At 52.7% G+C, this 19,475-nt stretch overlaps 1 protein-coding gene across 3 annotated transcripts in view; it reads right to left on the bottom strand.

Moving 5' to 3' along the window:
- Nucleotides 1–19,475, bottom strand: part of FBXL7 (F-box and leucine rich repeat protein 7) — a 352,352-nt gene that overhangs the window by 271,860 nt on the left and 61,017 nt on the right. The window contains exon 1 of one of the 3 annotated variants that reach the window (XM_077896403.1): nt 19,290–19,465. The exons of the other annotated variants lie outside the window; for them this stretch is intronic. The gene's annotated coding sequence lies outside the window, so the exon portion shown is untranslated. Of the gene's footprint in view, nt 1–19,289; nt 19,466–19,475 lie in introns of those variants that run through there. 3 annotated transcript variants of the gene reach the window in all.

Genomic DNA, 19,475 nt, shown 5'->3' on the forward strand with positions numbered 1-19,475 from the left:
GACCGATACGTGACCAAATAAAAGGAGCCAACGGGCCTATGGTCTCGAACATTCTTTAGAGCCCAAGAAATCACTTGCGAAGTCGATTCCTTCTACGACTTCCAGATTATGTGCATTGAGTGCATTCCTGTGGGTTTCAGCCGCAGACGGCACGTGGGCCCACGTCGGGGCTCAGCCCGGGACGCTTCCTGCTGCCCTCGGGGACTTGTTTCCGAGCCGCTGCCGGCACCCCGTGACCGCCTGGCTCAGGACCAGCGTCCACACCGGAGCAGAGGGGGGTGGTCTCCGCGTCGGTGGGTCACACCTGGGGGCTGAATGGACCGCTGGTTTCCTGGTTGTTCTCTTGAGCTAACTGCCACCCTCCTTGACCACAGTTCCAGGGCCCGAACATGCAGGACAGCAAGATCCGTCATCTCAGTGATGTGGCCCCATCAGGGCCCAGGGGCGTGTGGGGTGACGAGGAGCACCCACAGGATGTCAGGGCCGCGGGGCAGGAAGCTCACGTCTGGAACAAGCGCGTTAAGTGAGCACCTGCTCCGCCCGCAGGCGGCTGGTCCCTTCGGCTGAGCGGCCACCGCCCCTAAGACAAGCCGAGGAGCCGCCCAAACCCACGACCGTAAGGGTACGTACGTGTCACGTAAGACCCGCCGTGAGACTGGACTTTCTCACCCTACAGGTGGTGGAACTGTCCACAGCCACAGTCCTGTGCACCTGTCACTCCTCTTGGTGGAATCTTGCATCATGTGACATAGGAATCCTGTGTCCGCTGGGGGATGTCCCCGGCCCTCGGCCCCCGGCCGCTGGTGGCCCGTCATCCGCTCTCCATCGTGTGAACGAGGGCACGTGCCAGGACACAGCATGGTCCCCTGGCGTCCGGGTTACGTCACTGCCCGGGTCCTTCGGGCCCCAGCCCACGCCGTCCTCCGTCCCTCCGGGGCTCGTAATGCCTCCCTGCGTGGCCGTCGTGCTGTGTCTCCAGGGCAGGCTCTAGCCTGTGCCCTCGTCCCCGGGCCCCTGCGGCTGCTGCTGCAAGGACGGCGCACTGGCTGCGCCGCTTGACGTAGGGGACCCGGGGCCCTCTGGGCTGTGCCGCCTGCAGCCGGAATCTGACTCCAAGGGTGTGGCGCCCGTGCAGGCCAGGAGGTGGGGACGTCGGCACCCTGCGGCGGCCGGGGTCCCGGGTGCTACCTCTCAGCCAGGCCGGGGCAGGTGCTGGCGGGACGCACCTGTGACACCAGCCCAGGGAGGAGGCGCCGCTCGGGAGCAGCCCCGAGATGCGACGGGAGGACAGCTTGGCCCGAAGCAGGTGCACTGAGGAGCCCAAGGGGACCCGGGGCGGCGAAGGGACCGGGGACCACGGGCGCCGGCCACAGGCCCTGGCCACACTTGGGGCTCCTCTCCCTGGGGAAAGAAGAGGCCCACGGAGACAAAACCGCGACCACGACCCTGGTCCTCCACAGGCTGTGATGAGAAGACAGAGGGGGGCAGGACTCCGGCCCCAACCGCCTGGCAGGGGAGCCCAGGGGCCACGTTGCACGTGGTGGGGGTGGCCGGGCGCCCTGCGCGGACAGTGGGGCCTCGGGCACGTCGCCGACTGCAGGGCTGGGAGTCCCCCTGGGACCACGCTCACCACGCGGCCACCACACGATGGGCACCGCTTGTCTACACTCCCACGCGGCCAGGGAACACCACCTTGCGAGGCATCGCCCAGAACGGCGTGCGGGTGCAGGGCACACGCGCCAGCTCTTAGGCGTCCTCCGTGGAACTCGGGCCGCGGGCCTGCTCGCCCCACGATGCTGCTGGGCCTACAAACAGCAGCCGGCTCCTGCCCACGGGCCAACGGCTACGCTTCTCGACCGCACCGCGGCGTGGCCGCCCCAAACACTGTCGGATTCACACGGTTTCACTGCTGGGTAGCGCCCCCAGAAGTTCATTTCCAGGGGAGTAGCCTGGCCCCGAAAGGCTTCCTAATGAGGAGCACCTGCCATCCCGCTCTCACCCCCCACGTGAGCGGTGAGCTTCAAACCACAGGCCTCACGCAGCAGCCGGCGCCGCACGGGCAGAACAGAGCTCAGGACGTCCCTGCGGGTTCGGCGCACGGCACGTGGCCCTCGGTGCCAGCTTCTCCGCACACCTGCGTTAACAGACCCCTAACGAGGGGCTGCAAGTCAGAGGAACGTGCTGTCTCGCAGTCTTAGAAGTTAGGGGCCTGGAGTCAAGGGGCTCGATCCATTCTCTGAGACGAGAATCTGTCCCGTGCCTGGCGCCCAGCTCCCGGCTCCCGGCGGTGGCCAGCACCCCATGGCACCCACTCATCTGCAGCCACAGGACTCCCACCTGTGCCTCTGTCGTCACGTCTGTCTTCACCCCACGTGCCCGTGTCCCTTCTCAGACACCAGCCACGGAGCGCACACTCCAGCGGGCCCGTGGGTTGGCCGGTGACGTCCGCAATGACCCTGTGTCCGAATAAGGCCACGTTCTGACGCCCCGGGAAGGATACAAGGTAGAGGCGGGCAGGGGGGACGCGCTCCGGCCCCACAGGTACTCCAGCACCCTCTCCTGCACAAGTGAACGGGGAGTAGGGACCCGCACCCTGCGGCCACCACACGAGCCCGACGCCAGGCTCCTGCACGGCAACCTCCCCGCGGTGGAGCCGGTCAGCGAGGCAGACCCGCAGCATCGGGCAATGCCACGTCCCGCGAGTCGCTCGGCTGGGGACAAAGCCAGCACCTAGCACAGCGTCGCGGGCGGGTCTAGGCTGAAGTGGTTCCCTGACGGCCCCCAGCCCCTGGCCCCCTGGCCCCCAGTCCCCAGCCCCCCAGCTTCCAGCCTCCCAGCCCCTGGCCCCCTGGCCCCCAGCCCCCGGGCCCCCAGTCTACAGCCCCCAGTCCCCAGCCCCCGAGCCCTTAGTCCCCAGTCCCCAGCCCCCTGGCCCCCCAGCCTCCATCCTCCCAGCCCCCTGGCCCCCCAGCCTCCATCCTCCCAGCCCCGGCCTCCCAGCCCCAGCCCCCAGCCCCCGGCCCCCACGGGCCTTCGGGCGGCCGCACAAGAGCTCACACAGATGTCACGGACACCCGCCGCTGGCAGACGGCGCCTCACAGCCGGGCGGGGGGGGCCCCACAGATCGCAGCACGGACCGGGGTCGTGCACCAGCGCGAGCACCTCCCGGGAGCCCTAAGTTGCTCAACAGGCATTTTTAGATCAATGGCCACATCACCGTAATCTGCGCCAGCGGCTTGCCTGCAGAGTCCTGCAGGACGGCTGCGGCCCGGAGGCCACCAGGAGGCTGCGCCTGGCGTACTGGGGTGCACGGGAAAGGAGCACGCTCGCTCTCTGACGCTCCCGCGGTCTCCGCGCCGTCTGGGAACAGCCTCGGGGCCGGGGCTTCCCTTCCTGGCGTCAAGAGCCTCTGGGCGCCGACGGATCCGTACCTGCCTCTCCTGATTCCCTCATCCACCCCCTCTGCCGTCAACACGCCCCGTGCCAGGCCCCACCTCGGACACTAGGCCACGCTCAGCCCATCTTGCGTGAGGCCACTTCGCCCTGGGACCTCAGGCAGGGAAAACACCAACTCCACCCCTGACAGAGGCCAGTAAAGGGACAGGCAGCAACATTCCTCGCCCTCATGGCTCTGTGGCTCCACCCATCAAAACTCAAGCACAGACCTTTGTACCCTGTGGCCACTCACGGATTTGAGGATTTTTAAACAAAGACATTTATATGTGTTTACCTTGATTATCACTGATGATCCATGTAAATCAGTGGAAATTCTGAATAACAAATTCTTATAAGGCATCGATTCTCCTCCTTCCACACATAAGCCATCAATCAACCAACCGTGAAACAGGGGAAAGGCTAAGTACTTCGGAAATTAGTCTTATTTAATAGAAAACAATCTTGGGATATTATGCTGTTCCCCATTCCACCTTGGGCAAGTCTGTCATCAAAATTCTGTACAGGGAAACTAGAAGAGACCCAAGCATCCTTACCCGGTAAAGAGGATTAAACAAGCTTCCCAGCCACGGCAAGGCACCCAGTACTGTTGAGAAAGCACTAAAATGGAGAAACTGGAATTCTCAGCTCAGACTCCCTAGACCAGCCGTGAGGACTCCAGAGTCTCAGCAACCACCCCGACACCTCTGATTGGGGGAGAGAGAAATTGGACGAGGTCATGTCCAAGTTACCCTCTCCACGGCAAAACTAAACGGCTTACACCCACAACCCAAGATTCAGAAAGACCTAAAAATTAGTTAAAAGTTGCATGACAGAGACAGTTGTTAGCCAACCTCCTCCTTCCTCTATTGAATCGCAATTGTATGTAAATTGAACGTGATCATATATATATTTCCTGACATCAGGAACTATACACACATATACCTACACACACATTCAAACATATAGATACACACGCAGACACTGAAGTCACCGAACCGCAGCTGGATTATTTCACAGCTTGTCCTTTCGTCCGCTGCCTGACCCCTGCTCGGGCCCGGCCAGTGCGGTGATCTTGGTCTGCAGATGACAGTCCCGGCTATACCACGTGCCAGGCTCCCTAGAGTCTCGCTTTTGTCCTCCTGCACTTGTTCCACTTCCCCTGAGTTGGGCGTTTTCTTGAGCCCATGTTGGGAAATGACAATTGTCTCAAAGGCGAGGAGAAGCTGTGAAGGACAACAACCACGTATCTCACAGCCAGGACCTGCTAAGTGCTGCCTCCCAGGCAGGGGAGCCTAACGCAGTGCCCTGAGGGCAGCGATCACCCCAGCCCTGAACCAATTTCCCCCAAAACATTAGCATAGCGCCCCCGCAGGTGGTGGGAGCCACACGTGCTAGCTCCAGCACGCAACTCTAGCTGTTCCAAGTCTACCAGGTGAGCCCCCAGGCACCTCTAGCTGTTCCAAGCCTACCAGGTGAGCCCCCAGGCACCTCTAGCTGTTCCAAGTCTACCAGGTGAGCCCCCAGGCAGCTCCAGCTGTTCCAAGTCTACCAGATGAGCCCCCAGGCAGCTCCAGCTGTTCCAAGTCTACCAAGGTGAGCCCCCAGGCACCTCTAGCTGTTCCAAGTCTACCAAGGTGAGCCCCCAGGCACCTCTAGCTGTTCCAAGTCTACCAAGGTGAGCCCCCAGGCAGCTCTAGCTGCTCCAAGTCTACCAAGGTGAACCCCCAGGCAGCTCCAGCTGTTCCAAGTCTACCAAGGTGAGCCCCCAGGCACCTCTAGCTGTTCCAAGTCTATCAAGGTGAGCCCCCAGGCACCTCTAGCTGTTCCAAATCTACCAAGGTGAGACCCCAGGCACCTCTAGCTGTTCCAAGTCTACCAAGGTGAGCCCCCAGGCAGCTCTAGCTGCTCCAAGTCTACCAAGGTGAACCCCCAGGCAGCTCCAGCTGTTCCAAGTCTACCAAGGTGAGCCCCCAGGCACCTCTAGCTGTTCCAAGTCTACCAGGTGAGCCCCCCAGCACCTCTAGCTGTTCCAAGTCTACCAAGACGAGCCCTGCAGGCACCTCTAGCTGTTCCAAGTCTACCAGGTGAGCCCACAGGCAGCTCCAGCTGTTCCAAGTCTACCAGGTGAGCCCACAGGCAGCTCTAGCTGTTCCAAGTCTACCAAGGTGAGCCCCCCAGCACCTCTAGCTGTTCCAACTCTACCAAGGTGAGCTCCACAGGCAGCTCTAGAGGTTCCAAGTCTACCAGGTGAGCCCCCCAGGCACCTCTAGTTGTTCCCAGTCTACCAAGGTGAGCCCCCAGGCAGCTCCAGCTATTCCAAGTCTACCAGGTGAGCCCCACAGGCACTTCTAGCTGTTCCAAGTCTACCAAGGTGAGCCCCCCAGTGCCTCTAGCTGTTCCAAGTCTACCAAGGTGAGCCCCCAGGCAGCACTAGCTGTTCCAACTCTGCGAACATGAGCCCTTCCTCCTGGTTGGTGACCAACTTGGCAGATGGGTCGGAGGGGCATGAGCAGCTCAATGGCCAAGTCTGTTTAACAGGAGGGACCAAGGCCTTCTCTCAGGATAGAGCCCTAGTGCTCGTTAGCAGCCGGGCTGTATTAGAACGGGAGTCACCCAGACGTAAGGATGCACACTGAGACACAAGACGATGGGAGGACATCAGAGAAGGGCATCACTAAGATATTACCAGCTTAACCCAGTCCTGCCACCTGCGCTACTACTGGAATCCTGTTAGGTGAATCAAGGAGGGAGGAGGGAAGAGGTCCGTCTGCTGCACCTAGTCCTGCATATTGGAGCTTCAGAAATCTTTTTTTTTTTTCATTTTTACATTTGTGTTTATTTAAGTTTGATTTGCCAAAAAAAATCTTATGCTTAAAAGACACAACTTGCAAAGCAAGGAAAAAACTTCATCCTAAAGGTAAGATACTTTTTTTTCTTGTGAAAGCAGCACTTTCTTTCTAGAGACCGTCTCTATGAAAGGCTAAATAAGTACAAAGTAGTAATTTCAACAATGATGAATTGTAATATTTTGAACAAGCACAACCAAGTAAAACAAGAAGCCGTATGTATAGCCCCATGGTGAATCTGATAAGGTTCCCAGACCAGGGAAATAGGTTAATTTGCTCTCGGCCACGAAAAGATGTTTTGGTAGGTCTTTCTTCTTTTAAAAACCGTAATTCGCCTTCCACCTATAATCTATGTTGTATTTTTCAAAGCTTTATGCATTAACAACAACAAAAAAATCACTCTCCCTAAATTTTGCATTTACAGCCCTTTTATCATATAAATTGCGGTCATGACCTCACTTGAGGCTTGCAGGGCCAGTGAAGGGAAAGGTCTGGCTTCTATAAAATGAGATACATTAAGCAAAATAAATCTTGCCTGAAACTGAAATCGTTCTTGAATACAGCAACTTAGGAACTAATCCCCCCTTTTCTTTTAAAAATATAATGGCTTTGCCTTTTGGCCAAAATGGATACACCCCACCAACAGCTGTTGCTCCCTTGCCCATTCCCTTTCTTGACGTACTGATACCTGGTTGCCGGCTGTAAAATCTCCTAGGATTCTTCCCCAAAATCTTCTAGCACAGGGCCATTGCTTCACCCAAAAGGGTGACGGGGCATTCTGACCACCCCATCTAGTCTGAAGGAAGAATAAGGTGCAGGGATTTAAAGGTTCAAGCTACGTGTTAGTGTCTCCCACTATTCCAGGCCTTTCCTCACCTTCTTGTAAGACTCGCACTCGTCCTAGAAAGCACACTGCATTTCCTGAATCCGTTTTGCAGAACCCAGATAGGAATTCTGGAGTATGTTTATGCCCTGAGTATGTTTATAGAGACTTTGCTGGAACGCAATTTACAGGGCTTTAACTCATTTAAATAAAAAGTAAGAATTTCAGGCATTTGTGATGGTATTTTTTTCTCAACGTGATACTATCTAGGGAAATGTTTTCAGATGCATGGTTTGAGACAGGCAAAAGAATCTTGCCTGCTTCAAGATTTATGTATCTTTTATAAACGAGATGGAATTAAATATTTTGGCTCTGTTTTCCCTCCTGTCCTCACCATTTCATCGTCCCCATCTTTTCCAGATGTCCCCAACAGACTTGCACCACCTGATGGTGTCACCGGCTCAGTTTCAAACTCCCTAACAGTGTCCTATTGGTTCTGGCTTAAGCCCGGACCCTCTTCTATGGCCCGTGAGACTGTATGGTGACCGGCCACGGACTGCCGTCTGCTCAGAGCTCACCCCCAGGGATCCGCAGAGGAAGCATCTGTCTGTCTATTGAGATCAGTGCTGTCCACACTACCAGGTGGTTGGAGCTGATAAACAGCCATTGAATGAACTAGGTAATACTTAGGCGCATATAGCCTTTGCCTTTTGGATTTATCCAAATTATAAAACTAGCAAGTTTTTAAAATACAATCTTCAAATACAGAAATTTTTTTTTTTTTTAAATCACATAGATCAATATGAGATGGAAGGTGAGTCTGGATATTGATCAGTGAAAGGAACTGCCACTTATATCACTTTAAGTTCATAGAAAAACTACTTACAGTAGCTTATTGCCCAGTGGAAATCAAACAGGGTTTAGGAGAAAAATAAACTAATGAGAACAGATCAGATAATGAATTAGTTGGAGGTACAGAAGGAGGATGCGGAGGGGGGGACCAGCCCGAGCCCATTACGATCGCATAAAGGCACACCTGTAGGTCAGGGTGTTACAGATAGGACACAAATGTCCATGGAACATGGAAGCCCAGAGATAAATTCATATACAAAGGTGAAGACAGAAACATGCTACAAAAAATCGCTGCAGAAAGGAAGAATTAACAACTGGGACAGCTACGTATCTATTTTTTTTTTAAATATCTTCATCGTAATCCTCAAAAATAAAGTTATGAGTCAAAATATACAATTTTAAAAAAATAAGTAAAAATTCATGAAATTTCTGGAAGGCAGACGTCTACTAATCTAAAGCTGGCAGGAGAAAGCGCAAAGAAAATCACCAAGAGCTTCAACCACATAACATTTGGAACTACGCTATGTCAAAAACAAAACAACAGTAACATATATAATTGAAGCCAAACAATCCTTCAGGGGGAAAAAAATCCCAAGGGGCAAATGTCTTTATTGTGCAAGGAACTTAGGGAATCACTCAAAAAACAGTAAGACGACCGTGCAAATTGGGAAAAGACGGCAACAGATGATTGGAGAGAAACCACACTTGATATTGTAGAATTTGAAACGTTCAGCTCGCTGATAGAGGCGAAGCCAAGTGTTTTGACGGGAACACGCAGTCACGGCCCGGGAACCCCGTGACACCAGTACTTTAAAGGGTCTGGCAAGACGCACATCGAAAGCCTCGACAGGCTGAAGGCCTCTCACGCGGCCATCGCACTTGTCCTTGAGCCGACACGGAGTCGGGCCGCCCTCGTGTTCTCCACTTCGCCCTTAAGGGTGACCTCAGGCCCGGCAGGAGCCGACCACGCGGTCGGGGGAGAGGACGTCGCCGGGACCTGAGGTCCCCGCAGCCGAGCGGCGCTGTGCGGCCCTCCGTAAAGCCGCGGGGCACCACGTGGGCAGGGGCCCTTTAGGACACGGGCCGGCCCTGCGAGGCGCATCTGGGGGGACAAGGCGGCGTCCCTGGCTCCCTGGGGTCCCCGCAGGCACTGCCCTCCGGGTCCTGCTCAGTGGCTGAGGGGCTGGGGTGGGTTGGGGGAGGGCTGGGCCTTAAGTGGAAGCGTCCTCCTCTCCAGGGGAGGGGAAAGCGGGCCCTGGAGATGCCACAGCCGAGCGCACCCCCGGGCCGAAGCCTGGGCATCCACGGCAGCCCAGGCTCCCCCTGACTTCTCGGAACCGGGTGGGCATCCAGCCCGGCCTCTCTCCTTCCCCCTGCGCAGCGGCGGAGGGCAGACAACCCGGCCGCCCTCCCCTGCCCCTGGATGCGACAGCCACCCGGGTGGCCCTGGCGGTGGCACGGCCCTACAGCCCGGTCCCCTGGTGTCCCTCAAGTCCACGAAGGCCGTGGAGAAGGGCCGGGAGGTAACGGACGGTATCCAGTCTGCCTGTGTGTCACGGAGTAAGCTGGCATACAGAGGGTGCGGTAGGAATCGCGACATAGAAACATGCTGAGTATCTGAAAGTTGACGTTCATCTTTATTTTAAGGCAGAAAACACGTATTTAAGAACACAGAAAAAAAAATAAATAAAATAAAATAAATAAAAATACAGAAGTGAAGAATTAGTAACTAATTCCAAATAATTATTTATTTATTTGTTTGTTTGCTCTTTTAAAGTTTTTTTTAGGGCAGCCCGGGTGGCGTGGCTCAGTGGTCCCCCGGGTCTCAGGGTCCCAGGATCCAGGCCTGCATCGGGCTCCCCTCATGGAGCCTGATTCTCCCTCTGCCTGTGTCTCTGCCTCTTTCTTTGGGTCTCTCATTAATAAATAAATAAAATATTTTTAAAAAAATTTTTTAGAGGCGGGATGGGGGCAGGTGGAGAGGGAGGGAGAGATCTGAAGCAGGCTCCACACCGGGGGTGGAGCCCGACGTGTGCTGCATCTCACAGCCCTGAGATCACAGCCTGGGTGGAAATCAAGAGTCAGATGCTTAATTGACTGCGCCGTGCAGGCGCCCGTGTCGTCTGCTTAGAAACAGAACAGACGGGGCGCCTGGGTGCTCAGCCAGCGCAGCATCTGCCCTCAGCTCGGGTCGTGGTCCCCAGGGGCAAGGATCCAGCCGATTTTGCCTCCCTGCTCCACGGGGAACCTGCTTCTCCCCCTTCCACCTACTCGGCTTGTGCTCTTTCTGCCAAATAAATGAATAAAATCTTTTTTGAAAAAAAAAGAAACAAAGTGAAGCGAAGTCCGCACACGCACACGCACACGCACACGCACAGCCCTGTTACACCGCATGAAATTCTCCTACGGCTTGTCCCCCTGCAAGCACCACATTTCCTCCAGAATGCCTTCTCCTCTGTTGCATCCCGAGCAAACCTCAGGCCGGCGTCAGCCTAAGGGGGCTGCACACCAGGACCTGAGGGGAGACGTGGACCCTGGGCTCCCGGGCAGGCGACAGTGCACCAGGCTGGCCCCGCTGCCGTGATGCGAGCAGCCCAGGCCGAGGGTTCCAAGGCCCCGCCGAGCACGCCCGCCACCCGACTGCTGCCCCCAGATGGCCACGGGTTCCCGGGGTGCACGGGGAGCACGGGCCCAGGCCTGCAGGGGAGTCCGGGCATCAGCCCCTCGCCAGCCTCCCGGGGAGAAGCCTGGGGCTGGAATCGTCACCGGTCGCTGCTCTGACATTAGAAAGGTCCTGCACGGTCCCCGTGTCACTGTCCACGAAGGTGGCCTGGTGCAGCGGGCTTCCTGCGTGTCCACACCCGTGGAGCCCAGCGGATGCCTGGCACATGGCCCGCTCTCAGCAGATCACCCCCTGGTGCTGTTCCGGGTGTGGACGGACACGCCGGTAGGCGCCCCAAGAGTAAGAGGCCAGAGCAGCACTTGAGACACTATCCCGATCGCCCATCGGCCGAGAGCCACGCCGAGCCCTCCGCCGCCGGCTCTCCTGCCGCCCGTCGGCCTGTTTCTCTGACACACTCGTCACACGCAGCGCTGCCCGGAGCTTGGACCAGCCGCTCCCCCTGGGCAGCCCCGCCCTGACCCAGGCGGCCTCAGGGACGCGGCCCTGGAGTGTCGGGACCACCGATGGTCATTATTACAACTGGGACGGCCGCAGCCAGCCTTTAGAGCCGGTCCAGGAATCCACGGATCGCTTTCGTGTATCCTGTCCCTGCTGTGGCTGCCCCGCTGCCCACGGCCCAGGGGACGGCTCTCCCACCCAGGCCAGGGCCCACTGACCGGGAAAGGAAGAGGAGGCCTCGCCGGACCCCTTCACCCGCGGATACATCCCGTAAGCGCAGGTGACCGCAGTGCAACAGAGGCAGGCAGGAGGAGGACACTAACTCAAGCTGTCAAAGGACGCCGACACAGACGCCGCATTTCCATCGCCACCAAGGAGGGTCCATAGTCTGTGAAGAAGAGAGTTGCTTCTGGCACTTGCATCAGGACACAGCGCGCCACAGGCACAGGCTATTAGGGAGAGGCCAGTCTACAGACCCAGACCCCTGGATTCTGGAATAGGTCCCAGGCCACCTGTGAGTCTCTACTACAGACACTACAGACGTGCGCGTGCTCTAGAATCAGTTCTCCTGGTTCCTTAAGCCTATCTCCAGCTTTATTCTCCAAGGCAGGGCCCACAAGCACCCTGCACCATTCACCTCCAGCCCCAGTGTGAGCTGGGAATAGCAATCCATGCTCCTGTTCTTATCCCTAAATCCCCTGCATTAGGAACCTAGACTGTGGTGAGTGGCTAACGAGAACGCCCACCCTTCACGCAAAATCTACTTCCCTCACCAAGGAAGGAACTGAGACCCGGTTCAAAGCATGGTTATGTTTACTGGCCTAGACCGCCCAAGATCAGAACAGATACACGTCTAACCTTCTCAACTGTTTGCTTTTCAGATGCCTTACCAAATTCTTGACCTCCTTGACCCACCACATGTCCTCTCGTCCTAAACAGTGAAAAGCCTGGACAACCAAGGCATTTAATCTCCTGTCAGCCACCTCCACCTCACCATATTTTACCTCCACCACATGGTGTAGAGGTGGACACCAATGCCTTAAAACCTACCTCCTTAGCACCACTAAGATCGACTCCAGGCCCGTTGTCTCATCAGCAAATAAGTACTAAGGGTCTAGTGTGTCTAGAACATGACGTGAGCACTGGACAAAATAAGTGACCGTAAGAAAAGAAGTGAGTAGACTGGATTTTTAATATTCTTTTAAATTATAAGAAATTGGCTTTTTTATAGGTAAATAAAAAGGCCAGGATCCACGATTTCACATGATGCAACCTGACTATAAGCACGTCTCTGGGACTGTACTCTAAGGGCGGTGATGGAGCAACTAAATGTCACTGGATGGCGCCCAGGATAGCTTAATCCCTTCTACTGTACGCTTCTCAGAGTGAGTTACCCATGAACACAGAGAAATAAAATTCAGCATAAAGTGAGACGATCCACCAACCTCCCATAAAAAAGGATGAAAAATATTTGTTATACTAATTAAACAAATAAACAACAACAACGAAACCTGCACATTTTTACATCCATCCCATCCCTTATGCTGTTTAACTTCTTACCAAACTCTTGGGAAAGTCAGCTTATTAAATTCTCATCTAAGCCTTCACACCAGACAACTTAATGAGAATTCCACACTGAGCAGAGAAGGACTAAGGTCTGCTTATTTCCAAAGAAGAGGCAAGTGACAGAGAATCTGAAAGCAGGGAGAAAGGAGAAGGCCACACAAGAGAATAACATGGTAAGCAAATGTTCACCAGCTGTTCCCAGCACCGCTAACTGGCCTTCAGTCCATCGTTTTTCATTTTAAAGGCTCTAAAACTTCAAATGAATGCAGGGACTATTGTTCTACAAGGAAAATAAGTTTTATTGCCCATCCTTAAATACTTCCTAGTATCCGAGCAAATCATACTCCTGCAGCAGCATAATGTGGATGGTCCTTCCCCTGTGTTTGAATTATGCATATTTTACCCTGGAATCTGTCATTCATTAGTGCTCTTTTTTTTTTTTATTTCTTGATTTTAAAACACAAACAACATTTTAGCTCAAGGCAAAAGTGTGAGGTAAGCATATAGCATCAGTTGTCAACTTCTCCAAATAATGGAAATAATCTTACTAATAAAATTTCCTTTCACTCTACGTGGCCTGAGCTGAGCTAAATGTTAGGAATAGAATTTCAGTTTTCAATCCATGTAGAAAAGAAAAAAAAAAAAACATTAAGGGTTTGAACTAGATGTGTAGACAACTGTTCTCCTCCTTGTGATTATCGAGGTCTCCGAATCCGTGACAGTGGGGCCCCTTTATTCGTTGGGAGTATGATCCGAGTCCCCCAGTGGGTGCCTGAAACTACACAGAGTACCAACCCCTTTACACACTGTGTTTTTTCCTATACATGCATCCCTAGATAAAGTGTGATTTATGTGCTGGGCACAGTAAGAGATTAACAATAACAATAAAAGTGAAGAACTAGAATCACAAACTGTAATAAAATTTATGTGAATGTGGTCTTTCTCTCGCTCTCAAAATATCTCATGGCGTGTACTCACCCTTCTTGTGAGGCTGTGAGATGATAAGGTGCCTACGGGATGAGATGAAATGAGCCGCATGACGGAGGCGCTGGAACGTGAAGTCAGGCTACTGCTGACCTCCACACGACTTGTCGGAAGGAGGATCATCAGCTTCCTGACCGCCGCTGACCACAGGTAACAGAAACCACGGGGAAGGGAAGGGGGGGATTGTGGTTCCTACAAAACCCGTGTAGGGTCCTAGGGCACAGCATTACCACCAAGCTTTCAGGGGCTCTTCTAAGTGGAGAGACTGAACTTCCATGGCTCAATACTATGGATTTCATGCATTTCATGCATAATCCAATTGGATCATCACGAGAACCTTATGAACCAAACCTTATGATCTCCATTTTCAAGGTAAGAGAATCAGGCCTCATGCACACAAGCTGAGCTTGTCCAGGGTCACAGTTCAAGGCCAGCCCAGAGAGAACCAGGCCCATCTGATTCTAGAACTCTTCTTGCTCATTCTGTGTCAGCATAAATTAAGTGGGTAACCATCTAATGTCAAGGTGGAGAATATCAAACTGGACCAGAGGACAAACCCAGGTTCCAGGCTAAGTTTCAGAATTCTCTAACTAAAGGATTTAAGTTTTCTGAGCTCCAAATTTCCTCAGAGTGCAGAATGGGCAGTCAATGAGCACTGATTGAACCCAAAGATTTATGAGTCCCTGAGATGCCTTCCTTGCAGTGGCCTTCAGGGATCCTATGCACCACGGCAGGGAGGTGACTACATATGGGGCCACATATTTCAAGACTCACATCATGAGATTTGGGGCCGAGAGGATTGATGTCATTAAGCTCCTGGCTCTGCTAAGTGAGAGGGAGAACTGGGAGCTGACACAAGCTTGGTCTACTCCTAAGCCTTCTGCTACTCGGAGCCTTCCCCTTGGTCCTAGCCTCAACAAGGAAATTACACTTGAACCTTGAAAAATGTATGGGTTAGGAATGCCAAACCCATACGACCCAAAGTCCAGGTGTCACGTTTGACGCCCTCCCAACCGTCACTACTAATAGTCTACCGTTGGCTGGAAGCTTTACTGATAACATAGTCAATTAACACATATTTTATAAGTTACATGTTTTATATGCTATATTCTCCTACTAAGGTAAGCTAGAGAAGAGAAAATGTCATTAAGAAAATCATAAGGAAGAGAAAATACGCATCCAGTCCTGTTTTGTAAAAACTCTGCACAGAAGAGGACCCATGCAGTCCAAACCTGTGTTGTTCAAGGATCAACTCTATTTCCATTTTATAAGGTGAAACTTGCACTTTAACGTCTTGCCCTATGACCTGTAAAATTTTCCAGTCTTGACTTAGAACAATCACAACCTGCTATGACCTACGGGAAAAGTGGTGTTTGCGATGATTCAGGCCTGCAGAGATGCCAAGTCCCAGGAAAACTAGACTCAAGTCTTTGAAACACTGAGGGAAATAAAGGGCAACGTGGTCAAGACTCATTCACGCCATTAAAAATGTGCTTCCTTTCCACAGAAGTCTCTCTGCTATAAATGGAGAAGGGAAAGAAGCACGGAATAAAATAACAATACAACCATAAGGTCAATAGAAGAGATTTCCCCAAACACAGCTACCTGGCTCAATAATTTACACGACAGACATTGATTTGGTCTCTGCTTTAATGACCAGGCATTAAGAGCCAGGAGCCTAACAGCAATACCCTCTCTGCTCTCAAGACATTCACAGCCCGGGGCAGGACTAGCCCGAGAAGCATACTCCTCTCTGCAGATGCCAAAAGAAAGGCAACGTGCTCCAGAGCTTACTGTAGGTCCACCTGGCTCAGGCTCGGCTGGGAGGAATGAGAGGAATAAGGCGATCTGGAAATTTCGATAATGGTGAGTGCACACCCTAGGCGGAGTGGAGGGTCCAGAAGCAAAAGGGAACACTAAGTGTTCAGGAACCATAGATAATTTGGCAGGGCTGGAGAAGACCGAAGAAGGAAGGAACGCAGAAGGGAGATGGCCAGGAAACTTGAAGTCTCGCAGATCCTGGCAGGGAACCTGGGCGATATCCTGACAGCAGGGGCTGGAACACGAAGACGGGCACCCCAGGCTGCAGAAAGGCAGGTCGAGCCACCACACCGGAAACGGACAGGAGGGGGTCCAGCTGGAGGCAGTGAGACTGGTTAGAAAGAGGTTTCTGGAAGTAGCAGTGGTGAGCGGACACAAAAGAATAGGTTTGAGAGATGGGAGCCCAGCAGAAACACCAGGAATTTGTGATTGGACGTCGGAGTGAAGTAGGCGGCCAAGTCACAGACGGCACCCAGGAGGATCTTCTCAGGCGACCAGAGGACTAAGTGTGGCCCGGCTTGTGGTAAAGGAGCAGCTGGAGAAGAGGTGGAAGAGGTGGGGCTGCAATCGTTCGGGTCTGTCGCGATACTGAGTCCCGGGAAATCCGGACGCTAAGGGAAGAGCCAGGCCCAGCTGTGGTCAACGTGGTCAAAGACTCCTCCACACACTCGGAATCACGCCCGCACCCAGAGGAGGCCTGAACACAGACTCGAGCCCTCGCACGCCAGGCACACGTGCCCACCGTCCTCTCCGCACAACCCCCGTGCCACTGAAGTGCTCCAATGCTCTTATTTTCTCTCTTAACCTTACAGGTCAGGCCAAGTCGGAGTGAAAGGCTCTCTTCCCCTCCACCTGCTGCTTCCAAGCGCCTCTTTATACCACTGTTGACCCGCGAAGTCAACAATATCTTAAGACACATTGTAAAAAGGTCATTCTTTTTGAGAAAAACGCGTGGCATGGATTTGGGATGGTGAATCAACTATTAGTGTTGGTTGTTGTTTTAAGTGCGGAGAATCAAGATTTAGCCAATTCTTCACAGCAACGTCCATTAGCTGTAGAGCAGATGGAGGAACCACCGAAACAGGTGGACGCGTGTCCACAGCCACTGCCTGAGGCTCTCATGTGCGTCATCGCCTCTGATGACGCCACTGAGGACCCGCTGGCTGAGCCCGAGGCTGGCTTGGGAAACCCAAGGGGAATGTTCAAGAAACCAAAAGAGCTATTCGGGCCACACACATGTTGGCCTGACACCACCAGCACCAGAAGACTTCTTGAGGGACGGCTTCCGGAGCCATGACTTCTGATTTAAAGAACAGGAAAACAGATAAGACGGTTCATCGAGCCTCTTTAGGCACAGACCTCCGCATGATGCTCCCCGCACTGTGCTACCGTGTCCGCACAGGTAGGGAGGCGCACACGGCCTGCTTACTAACACCCAAGGTGCTCGGGTCAAGAACATGGGCGTTCTAGCTACCTGTCCTCTCGTACAGTCCCCCTTCTGTCTCACTGAATACATTCTGTAAGTATCTCTGTAAGTTATAACAAGAAATCTTCTGAAATTTCTATTGGAAAGGGCTTTTGTGATCAGCACTGGTGCACTGATGTCCAGATGAAGAATGAAAATACAACAGATTATCAATATCAAGAGAGACGGGAAAATGAGTTTTGTTATTTTTAATTTTTTTTTAAATTTATGATAGTCACAGAGAGAGAGAGAGAGAGAGGCAGAGATACAGGCAGAGGGAGATGCAGGCTCCATGCACCGGGAGCCCGACGTGGGATTCGATCCCGGGTCTCCAGGATCGCGTCCTGGGCCAAAGGCAGGCGCCAAACCGCTGCGCCACCCAGGGATCCTGGAAAATGAGTTTTTTAAAAAAGAGGTTGGACCAAACTCTTTAAAGTTGGAACAAAGCAAAGTTCTGATGGCATTGGCCTTCAAAAACTCGTATTTTAGTAATTGTTCCATGACTTGCACGTAAATGGAAGATGGACAGAGGCACAGAGACATATTACAACTGGGAAAAAAGTCGTAATAGACACACACACACACACACACACACACCCCAGTTGCACATAAACTGCTTCCGGGCAGAGATGATAACATTACTTTTGCCTTGTGCCACAGTTGTTCCGTGTGATTACCAAAGCCATGAATTTACACACCGATACTTTAAAATGGGTAGTAAAGTCAGCCTAAAATATTTTTAAAGTGATAACTTATTTAGGGAATAATAGCATTCACTTTAAAAACTCGATCATTTAGCCCTGACGGTAAATAAATCACACAACCGTCTCCCCGCAACCTACCAACACTGAGTAATAAATCTCTGAATTCAACATTACCCCAGACATAATGCTGTAAAGCAAGAGTCTAGTTTTCACTCAGTGACCTCAGTTTTGCCTCTGCTGGACAGTAAATCTGATGCAAAATGAGCAAATATGGGTGGCTGAGTTTCAACCTGGCATAACAGTCAGGCTTTGTCAAGGATCCCAGAATTTAGAGTGTTTTTAGGAACAAAAAAAAAAAAAAAAAAGTTTGAAAAACAAAAACATATGCTAAACAGCTGGGGATGGGAGAGTGAAGGCAAGGGAAGAACATTCACCTTTGCTGGAAAAACATCTATTTCGTGACCTTTCCTTTTAGCTGACCCATCCTCCGGTCCCCTTTTTCAGTCTCTAAAACGGTTATTTCTAGAAGGCTTATGTTAGACCAATAAAGGTTCATTCACTCATTCGATTAATATACAACAAACAGTGTTTTCATCTCTTAGTAGATCTGGGACCCGGAAAAAAGTATTTCACTTCACCGTATCTCAGTTTCTTCATCTGTAAAAGAGGGACACACTTGTGCCTGACTTATAGGACGCTTTAACCGTAGTCCTGCGTCCTCTGCGACCAGACACCATGTCAAAATTAAGATTCACAGAAGCAAATAAAGCAACCAGATTCCCACCTTCAGGAAGGTGGAGGCCATAATTAGGAAATGAAAATAAATATACACGGAATTTCAAAGCAGACAGGGACCTGGGGGAAATGCATGGAGTACTACTGAATACAGGGGGGTGGGGGCCGCTTCGCAGGAGGGGTCCTGGAAGGCTTTGCTGGTCGGGAACTTTGGGCTGAAATCCAAAGGATGGGAAGGAATCAGCCATGCACAGAGGAGACACGCACATTCCAGGCCAAGGATTTCAGATACGCAAAGCCCCTGACCTTGGAATTAGCCAGGTATATTCCCCAGAAACTAGAGAAATGTAGGAAAGGGGCAAAGCATGCCATACTCAGAGGCAATAATAAAGAATCTGGCTTTAGTGAATCTGTCTATATGGATTAGGAAGTCACTGGATGGTTCTCCAGTGGGAGAATGACGAGTGTTTTTTCTGAACCATGATTCCAGCTGCAGGGGAGTGAACAGACCAGCACGGGGACACCGAGGTGGCTCAGTCATTGAGCATCCAATTCTTGATTTTGGCCCAGGTCATGATCTCAGGGGTGTAGGATCGGGCCGCACATCGGGCTCTGCATTCAGCACAGGGTCTGCTTACCCATCTCCCTCTGTTCCCTTCTCTCTCTCTCTCTCTCTCTCCCCTCCCACAACCCCATCTCTAAAATAAATAAGTAAATAAAATCTTGAAAAAATAAAAAAGAATGAAAGTCACCTGGGGGCTACTGAACTCAGTCTAGGGGGGAATGCGGTTTGCTTGGCCTCGGCAGGGACAGAGAAGGCAGCAACAGAGAGCACTGAAGACACCTCCCAAATCTCCCCAACCGTCTGCCTTGCCAGTCTCTCCTCAGGTGCGGATACGGACAAGAGAAGTGGCCCAGAGGAGCACGTACGAAGTACCTATTGCACTGAAGTTCTTCGGATGGCTCTCCTCACGAAAGGCGGGAGCCAACGAAGTTAACAACGTGTTTCTATCAAGAGAGCTTCCAGCCGCGAACTCATCCGGCCGTTCAGGCTGACGTCTTGATGTCGCTTCGGACGGCAGCTCTAAGACCCCAGTCCTTAGAAAGCACAATCCAGACGCAT

This window comes from Canis aureus, chromosome 4 (assembly GCF_053574225.1).
Source record: "Canis aureus isolate CA01 chromosome 4, VMU_Caureus_v.1.0, whole genome shotgun sequence".
In the NCBI taxonomy this organism is placed as follows: domain Eukaryota; kingdom Metazoa; phylum Chordata; class Mammalia; order Carnivora; family Canidae; genus Canis; species Canis aureus.